The 27,641-nt window shown below is 31.8% G+C and overlaps 1 long non-coding RNA gene across 1 annotated transcript in view; it reads right to left on the bottom strand.

Moving 5' to 3' along the window:
* Positions 1 to 27,641, bottom strand: part of LOC117169351 — a 56,297-nt gene that overhangs the window by 4,529 nt on the left and 24,127 nt on the right. The window contains exon 2 of the long non-coding RNA XR_004466651.1: positions 10,111 to 10,183. This is a non-coding gene — a long non-coding RNA (uncharacterized LOC117169351). The remainder of the gene's footprint in view (positions 1 to 10,110; positions 10,184 to 27,641) is intronic.

Genomic DNA, 27,641 nt, shown 5'->3' on the forward strand with positions numbered 1-27,641 from the left:
CTCTTCTTTATTTTAAAATAAAAATGTTCATGAGTAGATACTTCTTTTCGCTTAGAGAGACATAAAATCTTATCCGCGCAATTCAATGAGTACCGTGGGAGTGCCGAATTTGCAGTTTCCCCTAATCAATTCAATACACAGAGAGAAACTTTTGTCTACCGAAAATAATCAATATGATTTTTCTTACAGGAATTGTAGATCAGAGTCAAATATTTGTTTATTAACTGTTTTAAAATTAATTAGGGGTCCAGAACATTTTTTCAAGCACCTGTTACTTTCTAATAAAAAAATTATCGAAGAAAGTGCTTACATGAGAAATATATTAAACTAAATTTTTTTAATTTTAGTATCCGTTTTTCTTTTGTCTAATTATTTCTATCAATTTTAACTAATTTAGATAGAAAAGAAAGTTTGGTAGAAGAAGCTTAAGATAAATAATGGAGCTGTTACGAGATAATGTCAGAATTGTGTAAAAATTCGATAAGGCGATTAATTTAGTTATTTTTAGAATAAAAAAATTCACCTTCATGCAATTCACAAGTCATATCTTTAAAGCTTCTTTATTCGTCTTCAACTTTTTTTAGTCAAGTTTGTTTTTACCCGATATAGTTAAACATTTATGGAAATAATTTAAAAAAAATTTATTTTTGGATCCTTCCTTAATTCAGAGAATTGGTTGATTTGAGAATATCTTGATAGTATTAAAACTCGAAGTATGAAAATATCAAGATATTAAGCTTTAGTATCTGAATCACTGTTCTGTAAATCTAGATATTGAGGCTGAATTCAGAGAACTTTTTTCTTTTGTCCAATTATTTCTATAAAACTGAACTAATTTGACTAGAAAAAATTAGGAGAAGATGAAGAATAATAATAGGTAGAACTTCGATAAGTTGATCAATTTATTTATTTTTAGACTAAAACTGTACTTTTAGACAATTATAATACACGTCTTTACAGCTATGTCTTTAATTGAGAGACAAAATTTTGGCTCCAACAATCAGTTTTCAGAGTACTCGAAATTCGAATTTGTAGGTTCTTTGCATTATTTAAAAAAAAGGAGACTTGAGACTTATTAAACTTAATTTGTGGTACTTTTATTATTTTGTACTATTAGTTTTATAAACCTGAACTAATGTGACTGAAAAAAATGTTTTAAGTGATTTCGTGATTTTCGGAATAAAACTTCACCTTGACACAAGTCGAAAAATACAATTTCAAAGCTGCATTATTTACATTATATTCCAAATGTAATTATATGCATGCATACAATTATAATTATACTGTATTATATTTTTTTTATCCACGTCCTTTTCCAACAGAACTGAGTTAAATTTATAGAAATAATTGAAAAAGCCCCATTTTCTTTGGGCCCCTCTTTAATTCAGAGACCATTTTTTGTTTTTGGTTCCTAAAATTAGATTTCGGAGTAGAGGGACTTTCTAAAATAAAATCTAAAGTCCGAAAGAGATATACAAATGAGTCCGTGGCGCATGACTGGCGGAAGAGATTCGTGGGCCCGACGCTATCTTTCACAACGTAGTAAGGGAAGAGAGGCGTAAGAACCATTCAGACCACTGCCAAGCCATTGATAGAGGCGACGAAGCGAGGTCAGCTATTTGTACGCGTGACAGACCCTTCCAGAGAATTTCACGTGGATGCGGGCACGCACACGAGCGAATACGTCTGTGAATTTCTCATGAAATATAAATTTCCAGTCGGAACCATAAAAAGAAACTGATACTTATGATCTCTTCACATTTTGCATAAAATTAAATAAAAAATGAAGCTCCTAGTCTGAGGGACGAATTGATCAGTGTTAAGTCTCCCTCCCTTTAAGGTTTGTCATTTTTATCGAGACAAAGATTACTCAGTAAATGTGAGGAGTTGAGCGCAAAAGCAGGTTCAAAAAATCGCCTGCAAAAATACATTTCTGGAACATTGTATATATATATAGGGTTACTATTTCAATTTTAGGTAAAAAAACTTGTTTAAGAAGGGAATTTTTGATTTAGTAGGTATTGCTTTTTAGCATATTCAGCATATTTTCAAACAATTTTTTCCTATGTTTTTCTATTGGCAAATAGATTTGCAGTTCTTGATCTTGTCTATTTAATTCTAGCGCATATTCGCTATGAAAAAAGACTGAATTTGTTCAAGTATTTTTTTAACAAACTAGAAAGGAATAATGTTAAAAAGACGAAAATGAAAAATTGAAAAACGTCTTTCGGTTCTCTTCTTGTTACCTTAGACTTAAATACATTTTTTTCCAGCGTTTGTTTAACAGCAGAATATTTTCTTATTAATATATTATTATTTGGTTGTAATGGTTTTGATTGTTAACTGTAAAATTTTTTAATCATTCGTATATAGTTTCTCGATTGAATCTCTTCGTTGACATTCTTCATATTAATTTGAGAAATGAACTGTTTCGAAAACACTTGAAATAGGTATCATAAAATAAAATCTTGTTGAAAGCGTCTTATTTTTGAACGTCTTAAACTTCCCTTTGTGATGATTCTTCATAAATTAATCAAAATTTTGTGAAAAAAAGTAAAAGGGTGAAAATTCTCGATTTTATATATTTTAAGGTATGTATCAGGGCGAAAAGATGACGAAAATAAAATAGGTAAAAAAGGGACGAACTGTGAACCCTTGTCCTTTAATTTAAAAATATTTTCTTATATTCTAAGAAAATATTGTCTTGATGCATACAAAAAAGTAGAGGCACCTTTCCAAGAGGGTTGGTCGGCCGCAAATCGTAATTTTGAAAAATTGCTTTCAAACCTACAAGGACCCTCAAGCTACTCTATTTTTATAATAGAAGATTCGAAATGAGTTAAAAATGTAATTGGAGTATAAAAATTGAAGAAGTTTCATGCAGATTTGACGCGCTTTCCTGAAGAACGTAAAAGGTGCAATATTTAAACATTTTATTCGACTGCCTTTTTCAAAGCTGTCCAAAATTTTTATGTTTTACACATACTTTCCCCTGAAGGTAAAAGCTAGTGCTTTCTCAGTAGACGATCAATACTTCGCATAGAACAAATTGCAAAGGGATATGCACCATATTTTGTATTTAAAAAAACTACTAAATCTTTCTCCTCTAAAAAAATTCCTTTTATTTAACGTTATAAAACATATTTCGAACGATATTTTGGTCTATAAACAGTTGAGAAATACAAACTTTGGTTGAAAAAACATAGGGAAAACTCGAATAGTAATTAGAATTTTGAAGTATTTACATTAATCTTAGAAAACGTCATTATTATTCAAGAATGAAATTTCATGATTCAAGTTTGGAGAGGACATATATAAAACTTAACTAAAGCTTACTACTGGGATTTCAAAGGGAGACATTAACATATACAATAATTATAGATCACATTTTTTTTAAACATTAAACCCCATTACATCCAAATATGAGGGAAGTGTTGGAATTACAGAGGAATTCGTGTATGAGCTGTCTAGAGCTATTAAATTCACTTCCTGCGGATATTTTGTCTGCACTTTCTTGCTTCTGACCGACATGTTTCCGGGAATCGTCTCCGATGGCAGTTTGATATTGCAAAGAACGCCTTGACAAGGCTGTCACTATCCTCTGGAATCTGCGGCTCTCTGGATAATAGAGAGAACGAGTGAGAGAAGTGAGAACCAAGAGAGAAAGACTGACGAAGGTTAGTGAACTGAACCTTCTCGCCGCATGGGCATTGCTCGCATTATCAGTCAGTAACATTGCTGGAATTGCAGCAGCATACTGTCACGTAACCGAGCATTAATGTTGTTTTCATGTTACTTCCTTAATCAACACATTCAAACCAGCTGATCAGCTGCTCCTGATTTTAAATTGAGGAACGATACAAATTTATCTTATCTAATACACATTCCACCAAGTTCGTTTGAATATACTAATTCAGATGTCACCAAGTTGGCATCAATATTTTTAAATGCTGGCATACAATTTCTATGATCTTTAAAGGATGCTACACATTACATATATTTAGACGAGGAGAATTTCCAATCAAGAATTGATCTACTATCGGCAGAGGATTTTAATTTATCGCTTCACCATCTGCCACGTGTAAAGAACCCGTATACAAAAGCGAATCAAGAACTGCATTAACTGAATGACATGAATATTTTACGTACCGTCTGATATCTGCAAAGCGCAATGTGCATTTGTGCAATGTGACATCTGCAGATGATTTTAGTCTTGCAGCGTGACGTAGTCAACGTTCTTCCTCTATTCTTGGACCGTTTAATTGTTCTAATTACGAGGATTGCAACACCAGAATAACCCAACGAGGTTATATTCGTCTGCAGTAAGTGCGTTCCTTTCCTTCATTTATGTGCTATTTTTACTTAAGTAGCACCCGCTCATTGTAGTGGGTGACGCAGCCATAAAGCATCCCTCCAATGTGGAAGGTTTGTGGACAAAATTATGCGAGTTACTCAGCATCAGAGTATTTCTAACATTCTAAACATAGCCTGTCTACCTTTAGTAGGGTTCGTGTGTGCTCGCCTGCAATATCACGTACGTTTTAGCAAATCGAAATTTTACTTTCTAAATAGCAAATGAAACATATCCACAATCGTCTTTATTTCAGACCCGAGGAGGCATTATCTAAACCCGAAGAAGCTAGTTCTGTCACTGATCGAACCAGATGATTCATTGCTTAACAAGTTTTTGGTCCCTCCCTTTATATCGCGACCCCCTGGGACATGGTGTCACGTGCTCGTCGACACTTAAGAAAACATAACTAAAGCCATAACCATATCCTATCGAGCAAAAGCTTCTTCAATTACGAAAAAGGACCATGCTTCTTACTAGAATTACAGATGATAAGATCAAGATCAGATAGTAATCTCCAAGGAACTGGTTGAAGATCCTGCTTCGCAGGATGAAGACTCCTGGGTTTCAGAAAAAGAATATAATCATTAGAAAGATGACTCTAGATTCAAGTACTACCTATGATCTCAATCTCGACATGCTTTCAATAAGAGCAATCGGATTTGTTTGACTATTAAGTAGTCTTATCACTTTCGGAAGCTGAATTGGTCTCTATGGTCTTTAAACGGAAGACTTGAAGGACGATTCTAGAGTCGTAAAGTTGCAAGCAATCCTCGAGATTCTTGGAGGACTGAGCTGGTTGACGATTAAGTAAGCAAGCAAGTAGAAGAAGGCGAGCAACAGAGAAAGAGAGAGAGGATGCCTCGAAGAGGATGACCACCTATACAAGGACCTACGGGACCAGTGGGAATGGAATGCAGGTTCGAGTCCAGTCCCTGCACTCACCTCCTCGCTGCTCAACCAACCTCTTCGGCATTTCTCAGCGTTGCTCACCGAATCACCATCATGTTCTTTCCACTGGCTCACCATCTCGCTTACACTACCCCACCGCTGCCCCAGTCATCACGCAGGTTTATCACAGATTACTACCTGTGGCATACCCTTGTTGTCGTCTTGCCATGGTCCAGTCCTCTCCGACACCACTAAGGGCTTCCAGTTTCTGCAGCCACTTGATGTGCTCTGATAAACTACGAGTTTACTTCGATCCAGATTCCACCAAGACAAAGAGTCACCAAGAGTATCCAATTAATGTCAACAATCTCTATTTGAACTCCCTTTAGTATTCGAATCACCGATCCTTGTGATATATACTTGGCATTCAGATTTTCTTCAAAATTTTGAGAAATGATGTTATCGGAATCTTTCATGATCATACAAGATACAATAAATTATGAAGATATCTAACAACACGAAATTGGGACTTAAGGATGATTTTACAGAAGTGAGAAAGGTTTTATGTATTCCATCAAACTTTGAATGATATATTTTATAAACTCAGATCTTTTACCCAAAATGAAAATTCAGGGAAGAAATGAGGAGACGATCATCATGATTCTGGTAGAGAGTTTTGTGCATGAGGTTTTGATATCATTCATTATCATACCATGTCTCTAGAAGTACTGTATTTTTAAGGTGATCTAAAGATTAGGTTTAACAGAATTAGCAATATCTTTTAATGGAGCTTGTATAAATCCTTCCAATCATATCTTCTTAACACCCACACTTTCTTTAATAAGTCGGGAAAGGATGAAAAAGTATTTACTATTCAGAGAAAAACAAATGTAGGACGTCTTCGAACCATTCAAGAATAATCTCTCGATGCCTCAAGACTTGGTCTTTCACCCATCAGAGATGAAGATTATAATTTTATAGGTGCATTGTAATGTACTCCATCTCAATGTGGGTACAGGGACTTTGTGGGCACAGGTTTCACAGAAGTGGCAATAAAGGATCCATTGGAGTCCATATAAAGGGCCTGCGATTGGAATGTGGCAAACACGCGGCCCTGCTTGCCGTGGGAGACAGTCCAAGCTTGGCCCGACCTACTTGCATTTGTGTGTTCCTCTATCGCTATTTAGTATGTCTATATGTTAACGCAGCAATGTTTCTCAGAACATGTGTACTTACAAGTGGAATTTATTTTTATGACAGATGATAACCATTTGTTAAAATGTAATTCCTACACTAGACTGAGAATACCAGTTGCAAAATAGGAAAGATCTGAAATGGATCAAGTCTTGCAGAAGTCATGTAAAGAGTGAAGACGCATTTTCAGTGTTTTAAGAATTCGATTCGAAGCTGATTGTTTCAAGGTAAACTAACCATGGCGACATTATAATATGATAATTTATAGATAATCTACATGAATAATGGACGATTTCGTGAAGGTGTGCACTATATCATTGTCAATCCGATCAATTTAAATCCCTGAGAATCGTTCCATTATGGATAAGTCAGTCTGCCAGTCTTATTTTATTATCCTGTATTCGCAGCTTATCGAATCTTTGCCTGGCCTATTTCGCGTTAAGTAGCAATGGATGTCAATGTCACCCCATGCACGTGAGCCGAGTTATTTTTGTGTCATTTGCCGCCTCGATGCTACATTCAAAGTCACTGAAAAATTATCGCGCAAAGATGCTGCAAGTGACTAACCAAGTTTTTCTTAAAGTTCAGTGAACTTTCGAAAACCCTTACTTGAAGAAGAACCTCAAGTAACGAACCTGTACATTTTTTCTTTGAATTTAAAGTTACTTCAGAGCATTTTGAAAGGGTGAAGAATCTTAGATGTAATGCAAAAGAACTTGGGACACCAATAGATAAATTTTTTTTCAAGATTCCTGATCCAGTGGCCATAAATATATATCACTATGGTTGCTACAATCCAGAAAATAAAAAATCCTAAAACACGTGGCGCCGTCTTTAAAACGATAACTGAGAATAAGCGTTGCGAGACCTTGGCACCATTTCGTTAGTGGTTTCTGTTTTTACGAGTCAACGATCCATGTAATAGAGTCGTATATTTTTTTCTATAAAAATACCGGAAATGAGTAGATATATTTTTTTCATTTTCCTTTCATTCTTCCATGGATTTAGATTCATATTTATCTATGATCCACATCAAAATCGACTCTCGACCACTGGTTCATCGGAAAAGTGTTTTCCGCATCTCAAGCCTATATGACTCATATGAGAAATTAAAAAAATAGTGCACAAATGTAGAACAATATTATGCGTCATGAAATTTTTTTAAATTAAATCGAAGAGTTCATTATTTCTGGAATCTGACATCCAATGTAACTCTCCTATAAAATCTTGTGAAATCTTCTCGATGATATCTCAGAAATCCCCGAAAGCCTTAGATTGTAGGTTTGTTAAAATACGCGAACAGCTTTTAAACCTATTGAAATCTATTAAAAATACTGAATTAAATCTCTTGGAATTTGTTACACTCTTAAGAAATTAATTCTTTTAAATCTCATGAAATTTCATGAAAATCTTGAATTCTCTAATATGATGAAAACTCCTTAAAAAATGTTTATAATTTATATCTTTGAAATCTTATATGTTCCTTAAAATTTCATTCTATTTCACTTATTCCCTAAAGGTCTCTAGAAATTAATTGAAACTCCCTAAAACCCCCAGAAATCTTTGAAATTCTTTTATGCTCTTTTAAAATCCCTTGAATATTATTCGAAATCACCTCAAACTTCTTGGAATCTGGTAAAATAACCTAAAATATTTCAAATCCTTTGAAATCCATTGTCATTTTTTCTATCATCGGAGTCTTCTAAAATTCTATACAAAATCGCGTAGTTCTGGTAAATTTCCTAAAAATCAGATGAAACTTCTTGAAATCACTTAAAAATCCCTTGAATTCTTTCAAATTCTCTGAAATCTCTTTTTGAATCTTTTAAAATACATGCTTAAAATAATTCTAACCTTCATAAAATTCTTTCAAATCAGATAAAATCAATGAAGACCCCTTGGAATCTATTAAGATCTTTAAAATCTTCAAAACATTGGGGAAGTCCCTTGAGAATATATTAAATTACTTAAATTCCTAAAACTCATTTCAAATACCTTATATCACCTTGAAATATTTAATATATTTTAAAATTCCTTTAAAAATATTTAAATTGTTGAAATCTTATAAGACCCAATAAGATCACATGAAATTGGTAGACATCTCTAGAAGGCCCTTACTATTTATGCCATTTTATTTATTCCCTAAAGACCTCGAGAAATTAATTAAAATTCCCTAAAACCCCTAGAAATCTTTGAAATCCTTTGGTGTGCTTTTTAAAATCCCTTGAATATTATTCAAAATCTTTTGAAATTTCTTGAAATCTGTTAAAATAAGCTAAAAGCTTTTAAAGCAATTGAAATTAAAATTTCTTTTAAGCCCTTGGAGATCCTATAAAATCGCTTAAGTCTAGTAAGATCCCGAAAAAACTCTCGAAATCCCGTAAATTATTTTGAAAATCTTTTAAAGTTTCTTCAAAAATGTTAAAAACTTTGAAATCCTCCGAAATTAGATGAAGCGTCTTGAAACCTCTTAAAATTCCTTCAAATCTTTGAAATTATCTGAAATTTCTCCTAAAATCTTATAGAATACTTCAAAAGCTTGGGAACTTTTATGAGATCCTTTTAAATCCCATTTTTTTATATCCCTGGAAATCTCTTGAAATTTCGATTTTTCATGTGGCGGTTATATGTTATTTTAGCCAATCTAGCGAAGAAGTTTAAAAATATGTTTAAAGACAAATTGAAAAGATAGTTGTATGAGTTTCAATTTTGTTCAAATACTAAAAAAAACGGGGAAATACACGCAGAAATTCGCGTAAGAATTTACGGAAAAATTCACGAAGAATGTGGAAATTTACATGGTAGTTCAGGAGAAAATTCAGGCAGAAATTCATGAATAAATTCATGCAGAAATCTACGTAGAACGTTATATCGAAATTCGTGTAAAAATGTACGTAAAAATCCTCGTAGAAATTGGCATAGAAATTCGCGTGAAGATTCATGGACAAAGTTTCGCCCAAAATGAGCGTAGCAGTTGACGTGAATATTCACATAGAAATCGAAGGAAAAATTGACGTCGAAAGTCTAGTGAGAATGTAAGGAGAAATTGACGTGAAACTCGTTTACCTATAGAGGTAATTTTTAATGGCTTTTTAAACTCATGGGAAACTCCTAATAAAGTTTCACCTACATTTTTAATGGAATTTCACGTCGATTTTCGCGTTGATTTTTACGCGAATAGTTTCGGCCGGGCAGTCTTCTTAATTCCGACTAAGAGCTCTGAAAATGCGAGATTATGGCCAAAAAAGGTGTAATTTTGTGATTTTTTTAAGGGAAGTTTGTGAAATAAATCCAGAAGATGATGAACAAAAGAGACAACGTCTGGCAAGATGCCTCAAAATTAATGCGATCATCTGTATGTGCGTACGAACTCGGGCGCGTGTTCATTTTCCGTGTGAGCTGAGGTATGTATGTACCGAGCGACGACATTCTCGATAGCGCAGACTCGACATATAACGGGTAACGTATGATCGTAAGCGTGGTTCTGGCTGCGTTCGTACATACAGTCTACAGTCAGCGTGGGACCACGACAACTCAAAAAGTCGCACGGCGAGCAGGGATTCTCAAACGTTTAACCTCAGAAAAGCGAGACCAAGAATTAATCCGCGTGTATATGTCGGAAAGGGGTAAATTGTAATTAACCCCGCAAGAATAATTGTCAACGATCCACTTACCAATTGTGTATGAGCGCAACTTGTTTATGATTAGGTCGCTCCTTTTCCCATCACCCGCAGCGTTCTTCAAGATCTGCAACAAAAAAGAAAGTATAATTAGTTGAGTATTAATCATTCAGTTTTTAAATTTATAGCTGGATCAACAATAGTCTTCACTTCGTGTTCTTGTAAGTGGCCATGCATAAATTGGGGGTCCGGATCAAAGAACCAGTTAAAAATTTCTGGCGCCTAGAGTGGGGGGTTCCTGAACGTCGCTTAAATTCAAGGGATATCACCATTCTCAGCGCCAGAAATTTAATAAGCTATAACCGGTTTTTTGTTGCAGGCCCTCAATTAAGTCGTCTTTTGGGTATGTGAGGGGTAGGTCAACGATTTTTCTATGCTGCCTTACATGGGAGGGAGGGGGGATTTACGTGGCAAAAACTATTTCTTGCGCAAGACACTTTCAAGTCTGCGAATCATTAAAAAACAAAAGTTAAACCGATTTTATTGCAAACTGCTGTTTATCAGCGCAATCTTCTGCTTAATGTTTAGTATCTAGTAAATTAAATTTAACCCGAGAACGGTACCTACACGCCTCCGAGGCGTAGACGTAGACAAGAATGAATGCCATACCACATGACCACGTGACCATTTTGAAAAAAATGGAAATAAAAAAATAAATAAATAACCATTTGATGTCTTGATATATTCATAATTAGGGCGTACACGCCTAGGAAGCGTGTGGATACCATTATTGTACTAAAAGTCACGATACCGTTCTAGGGTTAAGAAAAATGTATGTTACTTTATTGATCATTGTAACAGTATAACTTGGAAGTTTACGAATAATATAAAGTAGTAACTAATAATATTAATATTAAATGTGATAAATTAATAAATATAAATTCTCAAAATAATAATAAATTAATAAACACATAAGGCGTCATCAACAATTTATGTAAGGTGTTTTTGTCAAATTTTAAAATCCCCTAAGCCCCTATAATACACCGTTAATGTTATTTAAATAAAAGTAGAACATAATGAAATTAGTTTTAGAATAGAAAATATGTTGATAACAAGAAGTATTTAATTTTTAAACAGTACCAATTAAAAATTTCTGCAGCGCCTAAAATGGTGCGCAGTCCGACACAATTTATATGCAATTTGAAATTTAAAGTGTAGTAAAAAAAACGTATGGAAGAAAACAGTATCTTTATATTTTCTAAACAATATTTCCAGTCTTTTTAACCTGATATTTTTAAACTATTAAAAATGAACTTCAATGTTTATTTGAACTACTTTACATTCGTCGTCTATAAATTCTCAAAATTCCTGTTTATATTTTTTATTTATTTTGTATTTTTATTTATTATTTATTTACAAAATCAGACTATTTTTGGTTGAAAGTTCATTCTTTTTAAAATTTAATTACTTTTTTGAAAGTTAAACAATCTAATTGATTATTTTGTTAGTAAAATACTTTTTTTTATTAAAATATAACTGTCAGCATAAAAATGAATCTGTTTGGTTTGTTAGTTAACTTTTGTGTATAAAATTTTACTGCCTTGAAGAAGATTTATATTTTCGGCTCCAAAATTAAACTATTTTGTGAAAAATTAAAACACTTTTTTCTTAAGATTCATGATTTTATTTAAAAATTCATTTCATTCGCTGAAAATATTACAATTTTGTTGAAAACTTCTTTCTTTCGGTTGAAAGTTAATTTTTTTGACTGCAAATTTAACTTCCAATTTGGGTACAAAATTTACCCTTTTTATTTGGAAATTAAAGTATTAATTTTGTTTAAATTCACTTTGTATAGGTTGAAAATTTAAATTCTTGCTTGAAAGTGGAACTAATTTCTTAATAATGCATTTTTTTAATATTCATAATTTTAGTCCAAAATGTATGGCTTTGGTTAAAAATTAAACTACTTTGTTGAAAATTATGTTTTTTTACTGAATATTGAACTAATGTTTAAAAATGCAACTGATTGGGTGAAAGGTAGCTTTTTTGTTGAAAATTCAAGAGTTTTATGCAAAATTCGCTTTTCTTTTATCAAAAATTAATTTCTTTTGATATAAATTTATCTATTCCATTTTTTTAAATTTATGGTATTTGCTGGACATTCGCCTTTTTGGTATAAATTTAATTTTTTGGATGAAAAATTTAACCATCTAATTAAAGCTTGATGTATTTTGTTGATAATTAGTTTGTTTAGTAGAAAAGTAATCTTCTTGGTTAAAAATGCATTTTTTTTGTTAGAAATTTAATAATTAGGTTGAAAATCCTACTGATTCGTGGAAATCTCCCCTTTCTTTTTTGACTTGGAAATTCAGCATTTTTAATGAATTTTTTTTACCTTATTTTTAAGCGTCAATCTTTTTTTGGTTAATATATCAACTATTGAATTTCTTGTGAAGAATTGATCTATTTGGGTAGAAATTCAACTGCTTGATTGAATGTTTAACTTCTTTTTTAATTCATAAGAAACAATAAGATTTTCACAAATCCATCCTCTGCACAAATCATTTTACATTATTTTTGGTACGCCGTTTAAAATTTCAAAAAAAAACTTGACGCAATTTATACACGTTCTATAAACTAGAATCGGTAGCCAACACTAATTTTGAAAAATATTCCGTTCTTTGGATTTCAGTTCCTATGGGGAAATTTCTACAGCTGGGTTATGTTAAAAATAGCTCACTTTAAAGAACGATTCTTTTTATATGAAAATTCTTATTCAAAAGGAATCATGTTCTTGTCTAGAGGAGGGTTGTTTAACCCCCATTGCTAATAAAATGACCTTCCTTTTCTCCACCCAAGAATCTTTGACCCGTATTTCCATCTCCATTAGAATACATATGAGCTGATGGGGAGGCAACTGCGTGCTACTTGGAGACAAATGCCACCTCTATAAAAAAGATAAGTCCAGCAGGTATTATGCTCAAGAACCATCAGAGCGATCATTGAAACTGACGAGGTACATAATAGGCGCAGGTGATCAAGTAGATAATAAATTCTTTTTAAAATATGAACCCAACACTTTTATGAGCCTCGCTTCACATCCCTTATATATAAAGTAAATGAGGCTCAGGAAAAAAAATCAACCAGCTTTCTCTAACCCTAATATTTGCAGAGATTTTTTTTTAGAAACGTTATTCTCCAAGTGGATTTTGAATCAAGGTCATAACTGGATATTGAAAAACGATCAGAAAGCAGAGAAAAAAAATACAAAATTGACAATTCCTCTGAGGAACAATTATAGCTTTGGTACCCTGAAGCCATAAACAGGTAACATGTTTTGTATTCAGATTGCGAATTTATATTTAGGATTCCTTGCAAACTGCCCTTGTCAGTACTGTTTATCTAAGATTGTCCGTATTCTTCACTGGACAAAAACAGTATGTAGTATACATTGAGCTTCATGAGCAGATTACATCTTTGTAATCCAACAAAGAAATATTTTCCTCTTCGGAGAATCCTTAGAGCGGCCTAAGGGTCTCGCATTTCTCCTCTCAAATTAGAAAGTGTCACGAACAGAATATATTCCCCCCTTCCAATTCATTATAATCTACAAAAGTCCAATTTGATGAAAAATGCGCTTCCAATCTGTATTATTGAATTTAGAGTTCATTTTAACTACGAATATATTTGCAAGAAAAAATGATTTTCGGTTAAAAAAATTATGAAATATATACTTCGTTGGATCTTTTTTTAGCTCATACTTCGAGAGTTTATAATTAAATATTTTTAATATTACTGTTCAATATTCAAAGACTCAAGCATGAACAATTGAGTTTATTTTTGTTAAACAAAGCTTTTTAGGAGAGTGACCAAGAAACTTTATTTGACTAAGTGTTCGGCCCATTACCTGTTGACAGAAGGGTCGTCCAAAAAAAGAATGCATTTTTTCTTAAAAGGCACCGATGAAAAATGATCTTTTTGATTTCAAAGTGACTCCTGAGAGCATCTAAAAAATATTTCCATTTCCCTAAAATCGTGTTTTGTGAATAAAATGTCAATTTTATGTCAATTTTATGTCAATGATCAATATTTGTGTATTTTCACTTCAAAATGCATAAAGTTATACCAACTATTTCGAATTAAGAGTTTTGGCGGAATTTTAAAAAAGTGTGCAGGGGTCCCCAAAAAGGGGTTTTGAAAATAAATTTGAAAAATCTGTCATACATCTGAATGGCGAATTTGAGTTAAATGAGTAAAATATAATAAATATATGCCTATCGGAGTCAAAATATCCATTAGCCGCGATTATTTAAATAAAAAAGCATTTTATTTTCAGAAGCTAATTAAATACTTCACTCAGAAAAAAGATTCTTTGATTCAAAGAAAATTTTCTTGAAATAAAACAAAAATATTTGTTGGCTTTCCGTCAACGGAAAGGTATTTCGTTCTAATAAAGATTTTTCTTCAATTTAAAAATATTTTCTTCTTTTTTAAGTTATTTTTGGTGAATTGAAAAGTAAGTGCTGTTTTAAATTTGAAGTCTATCAAATTTCTAAATGATCTGCATATTATATGTTACTCAAAGGGGTAAGTACACTGTTTGCATGCCCAAGTAAAAATACGCAAACAGCGGTTATTTATGTTAAATAAAAATTGTATTTGCAAAAGCCGACTTTAGGGACAAGTGTATATTTTATTTAGATTTTGCTTCGTATTCCAACAAAAATTTAGGGGTCTTTAGAATAAAATATAATAAATTACAACAAAAGATTAAAAAAAATTTCACGAAGACTTCCCTGGTGGAATTGTATTTTCACTGTAATTTCACAGTAAAATCGAATAAAGTATAATAATGCGAAAATTGTATTTTCTTTGTTTCGAAAATTTGTAATTACTTGTAAATGTTAGGTAAAAGTTTCAAAATTCTAGTATATATAAATTTTCGTTTTTTTATTCGTAAAAATATCTTTAAAAAATTGCTAAAACAATTCTAGTAGAAACTATAAGTTTTTACTTGCATTCAGATACTTTTACAAGTAATTACAAATTTGTACAAGAAATAAAAATATTCAAATTGTTTTGACAGTAAAAGACAGTAAAAAGAGTTACCAACCGCTTAGAAAATTGTAATTTTTTTCCAAGAAAATGTGACTACATTTGAAAGTTTAAGTTTAGTGCCCAGATATGTAATAGGAAAAAATGTAGTTTTTTGGAGATTAGCTTCCCGCGTTTTTTTTTTAAATCGTTCAGAATTTTTGAAAATTATAACTAACAAAATTCTACCAGAAACTACAAGTTTTTCTATAGAAAAAAATTTCCGAAAATAATAAAACTACCGAAAAATTTCTGAAATTTTAAATTCCCGAAAATATAAAATTCTAAACAATAGTTATAAATATTAAATTGCCGAATTTCCGAAGAAGTAAAAAAAAGATATAATATTATACTATTAAGAATAAATACCCTATTAAGAAGAAAAGATTATTCCAACAGAAAAAAGTGCTAAACATTTTTTTTTATGGAATTTAAAAATTCGGTAATTGACTATCATCGCAAATTCAAAATTCGAAAATTTAATATATACGTTCAGGAATTTGAAAATTCGTCAGTTTACTATTTTCGGGGATCAAAATTTCGGTAATAAATATTTTCGGTAGTATTACTTTCTTTCTAGGTTTTCATTATTCGGGAAATATTTGTTTCGGTAATCAATTTTGTCGGGAATTTGAAAATCCGACAAATATATTCCGTCTCATTTTTTCGCAGAATTGCAGAATCTTTAAAACGTCTTAATTAAAAAAAAAAGAGTAAAAGGTTTCTCCACCTTTCGCCTCTCAAACTAGCAAGTCACTTGAAGAATAATCTCCTCAATATCGAGTACTATCAACTGAATCCCATTTTCTCACAAATATCCTGCAAATCCTCAACATTGATTTTGGAAGTAAAATGTGATGCCTTCGGGCTTGGTGCTGCTTAATTTAGTATAAAAGACGACACCTCGTGAATATTGCCCCTACAATGTAGTTGAACAGAGTGGAACAGTGGAGGGCTACCGCCGATGCCATGGCTTTTGGGCAATGTGCATCGAGCAGCTGGGAGGTACAATTCGAATAATAATAAAAAGGAGAGCAAGTCAGACCGAGATAGATATTGTAAGTTGGAGGGGAGCAGAGGTTGAATTTTGGAAGAAGGAAGTAACAGGGGAGCTGAGGAAGGAAGAAAGGAAAAAGGAAGAAAAACGGACAGAGGAAGTCGTCGTCGCTCGAGTGGGGTTTCATTGGCACTCGTTTCCAAGGTGGAGTGGCCCAAAAGGGGGAGGCAAAGGGGCCCCTCAAGACGGGCACGTGTCTCGAACGGGACATCTGCCTCTGAGAAGGGCCCACTGTTGCCTCCCCATTATATCGTTTACCTTAGCGGCAACCTCTCCTTCCAATTCGTGCAAGCAGCTGCCCTTAGTCTCGTTGCAGAGCTACACCTGCCCCTCTAACCGGAGGACCGATCTACTGTTGCGTCGCCAAGGAACCAACTCGGATTAGACCAGGTTTTGTTTGTCACGGGGGAAATTCGGAAAGCCCGAACCCTTCGGGGTAAAACTGGAGCGCGACGCGCGACGAACCAGGTGGTATCTGTGCGACCACTAGATGCAAGATTTAATCGCTGAATCACAGGTTCTGCCTTGTGTTAACATCACTTTTCATCTACAGGCGAGAATCGAGAGGGGTATGACTTGCTCGAATTAGTCGTCTTTCAATATCGTGAATATCGCTGAAGGAATTCAAACAGGTTATGTACCCATCAAGCGAGTATAATATACAGATGCTGTGAAGTTTACGGTTTTTTTTTTCTAAAACTTTCTTTGGGTCTCTTATGTTAATAGGGGTTTGAAAAAATAGTATGCTAAAATTTCTCAGTGTGTATAGCGGGGTGAATATCTAAATTGCTTGAAAATTTACGGCAGCCTTCAATGGTACCATGAACTTCCATGAGTGCAAACGTGCAGCGAACCGTAAAAAGCTACACGTAAAGTGAATGGAGGCTTTTGAAAATCAAACATTAACATACACAGTCATTAAGATAAGTGGCGTCAGCAACTGACGATAATTTTTCACATGAGAAGTCAAACCAGGATAGTTTGGCCTTTTTTCATAAATAAAAAAACCCATTGCGTCACAAACAACCCGTGACTCGTGGGACTAAAAAGTGTCTTATCTAAGAAAATTATCAAAGAAGGGGTAAAGGCATGCTTTTTTTCTACACATTAAGATAGTACATATTACCTTTAGAAACTTCATCCTCTGCAGACCTTTCGCCACTAAGTATTGGTGTCGTTTTCGCCAGAACGTTATTTAATTTATGCCGCACGTGCGGTAACCAGACACATAAAATCGTAAGTAATTGAATGCCTATTTAAATTTATTGCATAGTATATTCTTCGAAAGCCTGCACTATCTTAAATACCATTTACTTAAAGAATAATTTCTTGCAGATAATCTCTGTTCTTAGTAGAACCTCAACTTGTCGAAATTGATATTTAACTTCATCAAAAGTGTGCAGAGAAGCAGGTGAAGTTTTATTTTAAATAACGGATTGCTCAATATTTTTTTCTAACAAGAAATGCTAGTTTTCTGAGTAATAAATGGAATAAGCTTGGGAGACTTAGGAATTATCCGAGGCATTCAATTGCGGAAGCAAAACTATGAATAAGATTGGAAGGGGTACGTTTTCGGAAATTTGGGGAGTTTTTCGTTGGAAGCGTAGCGTGAACAGTTGCTGAAATAGAGGATCGAGTATTTTAGGGCGAATACCTATTGTAGGTGACATAAGTTGCGAGCGTCGCGGCGCTTCTATTCCTGGCCGGGCGTCGACCCGCAGACGCGTCCCAGACTATGTGTTAATGCAGAGATACAATATATAGACCGCACTTCGCTTCCTTGCTCGCACATCAAAGGTACCTGTCGCCCGCAGACACGCCTGATGGCTATTTTGCTCTTTTTTCAGCTTTCCTGAAACTCTTCTTGATTCTCGCTTCGGCAATGGTTCACTTTCAGACTCACACTATCCGCGAGTACTTAGACAGAAGGTAAGATAACAAGTAATTTACATAGAATGTTTATAAATATATGATGGAAGGGCCTGTCTCTAATTTATAACAGGGGAACAAAATTCATAAAGAGAGGAATCATCTATTGAGAAATCACAATGTTTCTTTTTTGGATCAAGCGCCCCCTAAATTTGTTCATTTTAGTGAAGAAATAAATGCGTATTTTTGTTTTATGAGAAGAAGCAAGTCTAAGCCGCGGCCCTTAAGAGTTTAGACCCTACATAGCTCTAGAATGATTATTAATTATTACTAATAATTAACGTTAATTTACGCAAAAATGATCAAGCATTTCACAAGAAATATTACTGATGGAAACAGATCCTGGCAAAGAGACTTATCAAACTACAAAAAAACCACACTTTAGCCCAGAAAATTAAACTTCATAAAGGTAGTTTTTCACGATTAAGGGTACAATTTTTTGACTAATTAGGTCAAGTTTTTTTTCTTTGGAGATGTTCAAGCCTCAGAACAGCGCCATTTCTTATGAAAGAAAAAAAAATATTTTTTATGCAAAAAGTTTAATAATTAGGGAAAGAATTGTTTTACGTGTTTTCTGTTTTCAATTTTGAAAAAAAATAAATAAATTTCAAGTAGTTATTTATTAAAAAAAGAATGTTCTACGAATAAAGTAAAGTAAAGAAATAGTAGAATTGTAGAGAATGTTTTCTGCGAAAAATGAGCCATAATTTATTAAAATTCAATCATTCTTAAAAAATTCATAAGAACCGATAATGTATTTTGTATGTTTTAAATTTTTTTTATTGAACCTAATGTTTTATATTTGAATGGATATCTAGTAATATTCTTTTGAATCGCAAAATCAAAATATTTTTCCAGAGATCTGATTTTGGCAATATAACTACCTTAAAGGCTTATGGTCATAAAAGAAAAAAATATCTGATAATACATTCAAGAATTGTAATATTATTCCTGATATTGTCGTTTAAACTGTAAAAAATTATTTTACTTTGATTAATGATAGCAAATTATTATTAAACAATTTTTAAAATGAAATTTTTTATGATAAATAGCTGTACTTAATTACAATTTAGTTATTATTGAAAATTGAAAAAGGCCAAATTGTAGAGAATCTTTTTCTTGAGAAAATTAGCGATCATTGATTAAAATGGTATTAGTTTTTAAAACTTTGGAAGAAGTGACAACACAAAAAGTATGGTCAAAAACCAAATTTTGTAAATAAACAATTTTTTAATGTTTCAAATTTGGATTAAAACTTTAACTGATTCAAAATTTAGAGAGTAATTACACTTTTTTACGGAGATTTGCTTATTAGTGCTTATAAAATCGCATAGCTTTCAAAATGGACTATTTTAAAAATAGAAATGTTAAAAAAACCTTAAATTTTAAAAGTTCAAAATTGAAATATTTTAAATTAGAGACTTCAAACATTAAATGCTCCAAATTTAAACGTTAATAACGATTTTTTTAAAGAAAATCTTCTTCTACGAGTATTATTTTAATCTTTTATAAATTTCAAGATTTCAAATTTGAAGCGTATAATAGAAAATACCTTACTATAAATTGTTCGACAAATTCGCAAATTAAATATTCAACAATTTTAAATTCGAAATTTTCAATACTGAGCAGTTTTAACTTTTAGGAATTCAAAATGGGAAAATTCCAAATAAAAAAGCTTTCAAAAATTGATTTTTTTCAAATTAAAATGTTACAAATACAATCCTTTTAGAATGTAAAAGTATCAAAAAGTTTAAATTGTTCCATTATGATTTTTTACGTTTAGATTAATGCAATTTAGAAGATTTCCAATGATAATTTATTAAATATTCCCGAATTTGGAATTGAGAATTCAGCAATTGAAAAGTTAAAAATAATTTTTTTAAATGCTTGAAATACTTGAAATACTTCTCAAATTCTAACTCTAGCTGGTCAAAAGTTTTATAGGTTTTGAAATTTGAAGTATGATAAAAACTCTAAAACTGAAAAGCTATCTTCAAATTTTAATTTTGGTCTTAAAATAAAATTGAAGTAGTGCTAGCTCATATTCAGTTTGTGTGCGATTGAAACTTCAATAACGGCGATTGCATAAAACTTTATTCAGAAAATAATGACATATTATTCAAATAAGCCCATTGGTTTAATCTTCAGAATTTTCTGGGGAATTTCTGAAACAAAATATTTGTGACCACCTTTCACTCACTAGAATAAAGAAAAATTTCCTTGAAAAAGAGAAGGCGTAGATTATATATGAAAACGGATGGAATGCCTTGTAGGTATGAAAGGAAGCGAACTTCCTTCCTACGTCCGATTTCATACGCGCTACCGTTTATATAATCCATCCTGTGACGTCAAGTTGTTTAATTCATTTATTACTGTACTAGTTACTACCAAGCGCACACAATTTACTGTCCAATATGCGTACGCGGATTACGGTTTATTGGTGTAGCGGAAAACAGGACCATCATTCGTTTCTCAATGAAACTCTTCAAGTCAGTTTACTTTAGCAACAAAATATTCTTACTTATTTTTCATGAATGTATTATGCGGAGCGAATAACCGCAATCTCATTCAGGGTTGCCTCAAAATCATAATTTTAAAATTCTCTGATTTTCCTCGAATTTTCCATAGCCAACACTAAAAAAAATTCTGGTTGAATCAAACAGAATTCTGATTAATTCAGCTAGAATAAAGTGTTAAATATGCCCTTACTATAAATTCTGGTTAAAAGTATCAGAAGTTTCTGTTTGGCAATTTTGTGGTTAATGTTACCAGAAATTCGGGTAAATGTAACCAGAAGTTCTGGCAAGGTTAACCAGAAATATTTACTAGACAGTTTTCTGGTAGCTTAATAATACAACGTTCTGGTGAACATAACCAGATGTTCTGGTAAACTCAATCAGATATTCTGGTAGATGTCGATTTTCGACTATTGAATTTTGATACTCTTCTACCTTCATGGAGCCTTCCTAACCCCCTCTGAAATTAAAAGGACTACATGTTACATTTTCCCAAAAAAAAAATAATCCAACAAAAGTTTCCAACAACAAAGTGCAGCAACTATGTTCCGCTTCGTTATATAATGTCGCTTCCATGTATGTAGTAATAAATGGCGATAGATACAACACTCGAAGCAAAATTAGCGTATTGTTGATGCGTTTGTTTCTGACACTATTTATTAAGACTATTTTGTTCGTGATTTTACATCATATACATGTAGATTAATTGGTCAACATCCACATTCTCGAAAATTCGCTTTATTTATTTATTTTCACAATGCTAATATTTTAGAGCAAACTTTTCAGACACCCAAAAAATCTGTGCCTGCTTTGGAAATATTCCTGTAGCACTGGTGTTTAGGCAGATAACGCACAATTTCTTTTTATAACACAACTAAATTCACGTTTTACTATAATTGTTTACACTTATATAACTGAAAATACAATTAACAAATCGCGATTGTTCGAGAATTGGACATTTACGCCAAATCGTCAACTGACACATCCAGCAAAATGACATTAGACAGAAGACAGATTTCTGGAAATCCACAAAAGATCGCGACACTTCTGTTACCAGAAATATTAACCAGAATAGTTTTAACCAGAAAAAGTCAACCAGAGTTGATTAACTAGAATTTTATAGTCATATTAACAATAATTTCGGATTAAAATAACTAGAAATGGTTTAACCAGACGCGTCTAGTAACTTTAACTAGAACTTTTTTTGAGTGAATTCTCAATATTCCCTGACTGTTATATTTTTTTAGTTGTAAAATAGCCCTACACCTAGGAGATCACTAATGTGCATACAAAAGATGTTTGTTTCTCAATTTATTTTAAAGAGTTTTAGTCACACTGTCATAAAGAATTTTCCAAGGGGTAAGTTACGTAAGATAAACATAAAACGCAAGCATTTTAAAGCAAATAGTTTAGTTTCCAATCAAAAAGGATTAATTTCGTGATTAATTTTTTACCAAAAATAAAGAAGTTACATTTACAGTAAAAAGAAAATAATTTTCAACATAATAAAATAAGTTTTAAATGTAATCATTCAATGCTCAACCAAGCAGATCAAATTACAACCAAGAAAAGTAAATTTAAATCAAAAATGTAACACTTTTTACAAAAAAGGGAATAGTTAAATTTGCAGTAAAAGAAATTAATTTTAAATAAAAAGATGAGGTATATAAATTTTCTACAAACTAGTTACATTGTCCACCAAACAGATTAATTTTCAACATGAAGATTTATCAAATTCTATAAAAAAAAAATGTTTATACAGAAATGAAACAGTTAAATTTTTAGCCAAGAAATTAATTGACAAATTAAAAAAAATGGATTTTCCACCAAAAATTAAGTATTAGAATTTTCAGTTGAAAAGAAAATGAATTTTTAAGTAGTTCCACTTTCAACTAAATATTTGAATCTTCAACCAAAAAAGATGACTTCTTGTAAAAATGATTTGATGAAACAAATCAAACCTTTCTTCGACCGTTGATATTTATTGATTTCAAATTCTTTATGTCTTACGGTCAAATCAAAAAAAAAGATGACTTCTGAATGGAAAATGTAACAGTTCTCATTTAAAACAAATCATATCTTAATTTTAAACCAAAAAAGATACATTTTCAACAAAACGGTTCAATTCTCAACAACAAAAAAATAACTTTTTAACAAAATTGATGAAATTTTAACAAAATAATAGAATTAAACTCAATCTTAGTTGTCGAAATTCCCTGACTCTGTAAGAATTCCACCGATATTCCCTGATTTTTCCCAACTTGCGGGAATTCCTTGCCCTACAGAAACCCTGCTAATTCATTTACATATATAAGAAAACATAAATACGGCATTAGGCGTATAAAATTTTTTTCGCAGTAACTTTATAATTACTTTATTATTCGCAATCAGAGTCTTAAAAATCACACTGAAAGTTGTGAAGATTAAATTCTTGCAAGTTAGAAATGCGTTTAATTTTGAATTAAAAAAATTGAATGTCGGAAATTTAATTGTGCAATTTGGAAATGCTCAAATTGACAATTTCGCTTTTAGTCAATTTAATTCACTCACAAGCAATCAGGCAATGGCACATACTGTGCATTACAATGCGAAGTTATATATACCGATCGATTTTAATCTTCAAATGTAATTCACAAATTAAATAATCCACTTACCCATTTTTTTATTCGAGTAAAATATATTTAGCCAGAATGTGGTTTATTATCAAGTTTAGAGTACTGGTCTTCCACTTCTATAGAAATAAATCGAGCATTGCTGGAAAAGACATAAAATACATCGACGCGTGAAGTAAAATCGTAAACTGGATTTAAATATGCAGCCAGACATCTTGGGCAAATGGATTTAGAGAAGAGAGACATGATTTCATATCCTCTTACGATCTACTTTTATCATATTCTTGAGCTTTTCCCCCTGGATACACGTCTTCTCGAATACCTAAAATATTTATTTCCACTTTGTGTACCACTCAACTCTCAGCAATAAGTATAAAATGTCTGTGTAAAATGTCTGTCACCAAATGCAAGGCTTTTTGTTCTGAGAAAAGGCAAGATAATGAAATTATTTACAGAGAACACAATAAGACTCAGAAAAACAGTCTCAAGTAATACTAATGAGATTTATTTGTTGACATGAAAAAAATGATACCGTAAAAAATATATCTATAGTTTTTACAGTGAAAGATGAAAAAGCCGTCTATAGAAGGCCAGTTTAATTATGGAGCTTGAAAAACAAAAGATAACTGGAGAGTACGAAACGTGATTATCAATAAAGAGATATCATTAGGAATTTTCTGCTGGAAGACAAATGAGGACCCTATGAGAATGTTACGAGTAGAAATTAATTTCGAAAATAATTGAATATTAATGTGTTCGATAAACGTTTAAATCATAAAACGTTTCTAATGGCACTCGCAGGTGCTCCATAGTGTAGTATGAACAAAATTTCGCTTTCAAACCAATCACCAATCTCGAGTAGTACTGAAAAAGAGTTGGGTACTTAGGTTTCATGAAGTTAGTTTGCAAATGTTTATTTTCTTTAACACTATAAACTTGTAAACACGTTAGACTGCACCTATTGTCATTAATCTTTTTCAGTGCTCTTGTTTACAAATGTTTTTATTCTATTTCCCTGGTTATTAATATTCAAGGGCCAGAATCTTTATCTTCTAACCTTAACATAAAATCTTTTGACAAGACTTAAAACAATTTTAAGTAAAAGTTTGAGAAATCCAGTTTTTTTAAAACTGCCACAATATCTAGCCTGTACAAGAATCAGTTGAAATATTAAGTCAGAGGCTCATGAGATTATCAGCGCTATTATGTCCCGAGACGTGGCGCCTCCACTTCGGCATCATCATTGAGAATTTATCTTCATTAGTTGAAAATTACAAGTACCTGTTTGAATGTTTGAAAATTGAACTACTTTGTTAAAAACTTATTTCTTCGTTAAAGATTCATCTCTGTAGTTTAAAATTGAACTATTTTGTTTAAAATGCATCTTTTTTAGCCTTATCTTCGGCAGGAGGGAGGCACTATAGGCCTTTTAATTATTTACTTCTAGATAAAATCTGAATTTCTGTTGAAAAATTGAGGAATTAGGAAATTTTATCCCTGGGTTGGTAGCATTGCTGGACTGGTTGAGTAGTTCGTTTCACTTGCGAATGGGAACACGCACTCGGTGCATGGGTTTAAAGAGCCCCAGTCAACACGACACAATCACTCTCGCTGATAGTGCCGGTATTCTTCGGCGATACGTTAACAGGAAATGAATTGACTGTAACGTGAGTGCGACCAGTCGCGAATGTCGACACGCGAGACAATTATTTCTCGGCGAGAATGACGTAAGGGCAGGGCTACGCTGATAAGAATTCTGACGCCTCCATTCAATCGAGCCAGACGCCCGTGCGATATACATATTCGAGGAAAATCGAAGGATTACGAAACATCCCGCACACCATTCGCATAGAAATACTCACGAAAGCTACATAGAAAAATTAACATCGAAAGCTTCACATCCGGAACGTAACATATCATATTTTATTCATTTCAGCACTACACAGTCTATACACGCTGGAACGAATTTTACTAATTGAAGCCAATCGTGGATAAAAAAAAACTTTATAATGAGCGATTTTAGATAGGGAATTAATTTAAATAATTTAAATAATTTAACTTCCATTTTGCACAGAAAAAAAACTGGACTAACATTTGCAGCGGCTTATTTTTCCAGGTCTCGCTTCAAGCCGTTTCTAAGGCAACTTCAAATAATATTCTCAAGTTTCAGAACTCAATTACGAGTATATTCTTTTTGGATAAAAAATGATACATTTTAGTTTGTGGTCCTCAAATATGGCCTAAAATGAGTCGAAAATGCTTGATAAAATAAAAATTAATGTTTTTATTTTATAAATAAAAGATTCATTCATTACACGTTCTCTTATTTCTCTCTCTACCTGTTTTTAAATAATTTTTCTTTTTCGTCTCGTTTTCAAGACACTTCTCCCTTTTCTCGCTATTTCTTTTCAATTCGAAAAGAAATAGTTTCATTCGTTGATATCTGTTAAAAGCTTGTGTTTTTGTTGTTAAAAATTTACTTTTTAACTCAAAATGTAACTATTCTATTTTTTGGTTAAAATTAAATTTTTTGGTTGAAAATCCATCTCTTTTGTTTATAATTTAACTATCTAGCTGAAATATTCTCTTATCAAGTGGAGATTCAACTATAGGATTAAAAATTCAACTATTTTGTTGAAAAATTATTTATTTGGTTGGAAATCCACCTATGTTGTTAAGCCATCTTTTCTGTTCGAAAATTTAACTGCTTGTTTGAACTTTCGTCTTCAACGATTAAAAATTTATTATTTTTAGTTTTATATTAAATCTTCTCGTTTTAAAATTGAATTCTCTTTTACAAGCTATTCTGTTAAAAGTTCCAACTGTTTGTAGTGAAGGTAAGTCTTTGTATTCGAAAATTCGCTCATACAGTGAAAATTTGTATCTGAAGGTTGAAAAGTCAACTATTTGGATAAAAATTGATCTATTTTGCTTTAAAGTTCATTTTACGGTTGTAAATGCAACTATTTGGTCTACAATTAATTTTTTTGTTTCAGAAAAATTCAACTATTTGGTTAAACAAATCATCTTTCGGGTTTAAAAGTTAACTGGTTTCTAAAAAATTTTATTATCATTGGAAAATTTGTTGCCCCCGTTCTGAATGTGTTATATATATAGTATGAATATAAATTCGCATACCATATACACTGTTTGAAATTTCTGTAGGAATTTCCAGAGTCGCGTCACTAAAGCTTTATGAAGAAACCATTTCTAAATATGAGTGAAGTTAATACAAATCACTTCTTGGGTATCTATGTTATATATACACTAATTGTATCAAATACATAATCAAAGCACATATTTTACGATTAGAAGTTTTTTCTTTACTTTTGACTCAATGAGTATATTATATAAAATAGTTATTTGAACATAAACTTCACTTGTATATAGTCTTACTATCATTTTTATTTTTAAGACAAATATATACTGTATATACTGTTGTGTTTGAGAAAATTTAATATATTAAAATTTTATATCAAAATGTTATTTCATCTTTTATAAATAATATTTTCATGTAATTCTTTCGTAAAAAATTGAATTTGCAACCAGAATATATGAATTTTGAACAAAAAATTAATTTGTAGAAAAATAGTTAAATCTTTAGCCAAAGATATGGATTTTCAACTAAAATATGAACGCTGCACAAAAAAATGATTTCTAAGAAAGTAGTTTAACCAAAATTTTTAAACAAAAAGCTGAATCCTCAAACAGAGATAAAATTAACTTCCAAGCAAACAGTAACATTTTTATCCAAGAAAGATAAAATTTCTACTAAAATTTTCAAATCAAAAATACGAATTAAAAAAAATGGAATTTTCATCCGAAAAAGACTTTATTTTGACGTTTTAACATCAAAATAAGTTTTAAACCAGAAGCATATCTTATGCGAAAATTATACTTGAATTTTTAACCCAAACATACGATGTTTCAACGAAATAGTTGCAGTCTTGATTAAAAAGGACAACTTTTTGATAAAATAGTCGAATTTTTATGCAGACAGCTGCATTTTTATCCAAACAAGGTGCAATTTCTACCTAAATAGATGAATTTTTAAATCAAAAAGACAAATCATCAATAAAATAGTTGAATTTTCTCCTAAAGAATATTTCAGTTTCACTTTTCGGCATAAATGTATGACTTTTAAATGACCAGGAAATTTTCTATGAGAATAGTTGCATTTTCTACCCAAAAATATAAATTTTCAACAAAACACTTGAACTTTTAACAAAGTTTGACTTTATAGCATTAAAATATGAGATTTAAAAAATAATTTAAGATAGATGAGGAATTAGATAGACGAATAAATGAAGGTAAGAAGGTTATTGGTAGAGCAGGTCCCCTTATCAGAAGTAAAAATATATCAAATAAAGCTAA

The sequence above is a fragment of the Belonocnema kinseyi genome, chromosome 3 (genome assembly GCF_010883055.1).
Source record: "Belonocnema kinseyi isolate 2016_QV_RU_SX_M_011 chromosome 3, B_treatae_v1, whole genome shotgun sequence".
In the NCBI taxonomy this organism is placed as follows: Eukaryota; Metazoa; Arthropoda; class Insecta; order Hymenoptera; family Cynipidae; genus Belonocnema; species Belonocnema kinseyi.